The sequence below is a fragment of the Coptis chinensis genome, chromosome 2 (genome assembly GCF_015680905.1).
Source record: "Coptis chinensis isolate HL-2020 chromosome 2, ASM1568090v1, whole genome shotgun sequence".
Lineage (NCBI taxonomy): Eukaryota > Viridiplantae > Streptophyta > Magnoliopsida > Ranunculales > Ranunculaceae > Coptis > Coptis chinensis.
Window position 1 is genome coordinate 3,377,623 of NC_141457.1, and position 3,366 is coordinate 3,380,988.

A 3,366-nucleotide genomic window follows, 5' to 3' on the forward strand; every position below is an offset into this window, starting at 1 on the left:
TTAACTAATTTGCTTTTAAAGGATGCCATCTTTGATTTTAATTTTAACTCTAAACAGGCTGTTGAAACTTTAAAAGCTGCCTTAACTTCTGCACCCATTATACAGCCTCCTGATTGGTCTAAACATTTCAAACTCATGTGTGATGCTAGTGATTATGCAGTTGGTGCTGTCTTGGGACAGAAACTAGATAATAAGTCCACTGTTATTTATTATGCTAGTAAAACTCTAAACGATGCTCAAAGGAATTATACAACTACTGAAAAAGAATTCTTAGCTGTCGTTTATGCTTTAGATAAGTTTCGTCCTTATTCGGTTAGTTCTAAGACTTTAGTTTACACGGACCATGCAACCCTTAGGTACCTTCTCGCAAAGAATGATGCTAAGCAGAGATTAATCCAATGGATTCTTCTCTTGCAAGAGTTTACATTAGAAATAAAGGACAAAAGAGGGGTCAAAAATGTAGTTGCCGACCACTTATCTAGAGTTACAAACGACGATGATAGTGATTCTAAGTCCATACCGGACTCTTTTCATGATGAGCATCTGTATGCTATTTTTTCTGCACCATGGTATGCGGACATTGTGAATTATTTAGCATCTGATGTTATTCTTTATGATTGGTCAAGAAATGAACGTAAGAAGTTCTTGGCCAGAGTTAAGCTATACTATTGGGATGAGCCCTACCTTTTCAAGTATTGTGCGGATCAGATTATTCATCGTTGTATTCCCCAATGGGAATATAATGAGGTTCTCTCATTCTGCGATGACAAAGAGTGTGGTGGCCATTTTAGTGGTATGAAAACAGCTACTAAAATTCTTTAATGTGGGTTTTATTGGCCTACTCTCTTTAAAGATGCCCAAGTGCATTGCAAGACGTGTGTTCGTTGCCAACAACTTGGGCGAACCACGAAGCATAATATAATGTCATTAAATCCAATCATGGTGGTAGAAATATTTGACGTATGGGGCATTGATTTCATGGGTCCCTTTCCAGTTTCCCACGGTTTCATTTATATTCTAGTTGTCGTTGACTACGTGTCTAAATGGATAGAGGTCATGGCTTACCGTAGCAATGACCATAAGACAGTTGTGTTTTTTGTTAAAGAGTATATTTTCTGTCGATTTGGCATTCCCAAAGCCATCATTAGTCATGGTGGAACACATTTTTGCAACAGAATTGTTGCATCTCTAGTGAAAAAGTATGGAGTTAACTACAATAGAAAGGCTCATTTGCCGCGCCAGATCCTGTTGCTAAAATTACTGAAATGTGTTGCAACTGATTAATGGCAACACTTATGTTGGCGTCGCAAAGGCGTTGCAAAAAAGTGGGTCACAAAAGCTAATTTGTGATGCATGTAATGGCATTGCAAAAGAGTAGAAGCTTTTGCAACGCCTATCCACGGTGCTAGTAATTTGTTTGCGTTGCTACTAATATTTTAAAAATAAATTGGTTTTGAAAAGAATTCAAACTATTAGCAGCGAGTAGCGTTGCAAAAAACAAGTTTTTAACAGCACCCTTGGGCGTTGCAAAAACTGAATTTTTTTAGCTACACTATGATCGTCACAAAAAGGTCAATACCTATTGTTACATGCATAACGTTGCAAAAGGGTGTTTTTTTTTATTGCAAAAGCATGGTATGGTTTAGCTACACCAAATGTGTTGGTAATTGGTAATTGTATGAAACCTTTTAAAACGTCTTGTTTTTTTTCCTTGCAACGCCTCTTGTCCCCACTAGTGCACCTAAATTATTAGAACCTATATTTTACAAATTACTTCAATTCTTTTGAATTTTCTCATGCCCAGTGTAATTTATGTAAAAAAAAATAACAATCATATTTCAGTTCACAATGAGATGTAACAAATATATCTGATTAACAAAGGTCAACCATTACAAAATTATTTAAAGCATCCACACAGCCAATATATTGTATCACATAATTTTCATAGCAATCAACTAAAATTAGACATGTTCTTCAAAACTAGATTTTGGCAAAATTTACAAATGTCAATAGTTTGCCAACTTGAACAACATCCATCCACAATTTCTTTGCCAAACTACCTGTAACCGGTCTACCAATCTGGTACAACGAATTGAAAAAAAAGACACAATAAACTTCTTGGAAACATAAACAAAGCTAAAATGCACTCAAATAAGCAATATATGCATGTGAAAAAAAATTTACCAAGTCAAACTTATAGACCTAGGAGGTAGAAATACCACTACAACCTGCCACAATTTGTCTGGTTCAATTCCCAACCTTTTACAGTCTGAAAATCAATATTATGCTCATGGCCAAAAGCTTAAAATGGTACAAATATAATAAGAATAAAGAATAGGCAAGAACCGATAAAATTTAAACTGATGAACATAGAATAATGGCTAAAAGAAAGAAATAATAAGAACAAGAAGCAATTGTGATATGGACAGAACATGAATAGCTAAAGAACAAAGGAAGAATACAATTAACAACCAATCTTAAAGATATATGTTTGTATCAACAAAAACATGGTCTATAATTAAGTGACTCGATACTAACATTGTTCACTTGCTAAAGTCCTCAAACAAGAGCAAAACAAAAAATTTAAAAGAAGGGAGATTTGTACCTTGATCCAAGTGCATAGGAAGAAGGGCATTGCCACTTCATGGTAACCCCTTTGTTGGTTCATATATATACCTTCCAAATCTCCAACCAACTTATATTGACCTAATTTAGTACAAAGAGTAGGACATCCGAACCTAAAAGCTGAAACAAGGGCGAGTCACGAAATCTAGAACCTTACTTCAAAAATTAAAAGATGATCAACATATTTTGAGTAATATTATGGTTCCAAAGGGAATGTTAAACACCAACCACTCAGCAGTCAATAGATAGTAAGCGTACTGGGATTCATTAACTTTTTACACCCCATTACATATATATCAGGCATATGCCATGACACGTTACAGACAAGAAAATAAAAGATTAAATTCTTGAGTATGCAATAGAATTCAAAATGTAGATTCAGTGCAAAGAAAAAAGAACAGATAAATACTTGAATTATTTGTCGATGTCAATGTCGATGCAGCCAAATCCAATAGAAAAAAGACAACCTAAAGAAACATAGAGATTATAATTAGATGCCAAAAGGTATAAGAGAATAATCAAAACGCCGATTAATAATATATAATCAAAATTCAATAATCATAGACCCTAATATCAGTTTGGTTGAAAGTAACTTGTTACAACTTAACGATTTCTAAATGGCTCCACCACTAGTAATAGTTGTCCTCTTAGTGGTCTGTCTGAAACCTGCGCCTCCTTGAAGCCCTTGCAACATCTTTCAGAAGAACAACATTGAAACTCAAGGGATCTAGTAGGCTAGAC

General features: G+C 34.8%; 1 long non-coding RNA gene across 1 annotated transcript; it reads right to left on the reverse strand.

The window, feature by feature from the left end:
- Positions 1 to 1,851: 1,851 nt before the first annotated feature.
- Positions 1,852 to 3,094, reverse strand: LOC147514395 (uncharacterized). The gene is made up of 4 exons (XR_015213203.1): positions 3,035 to 3,094; positions 2,606 to 2,745; positions 2,185 to 2,269; positions 1,852 to 2,079 (listed from the first exon to the last, which is right to left on the reverse strand). It is a non-coding gene; the product is annotated as an uncharacterized LOC147514395 (long non-coding RNA).
- Between the last annotated feature and the right edge of the window lie 272 nt (positions 3,095 to 3,366).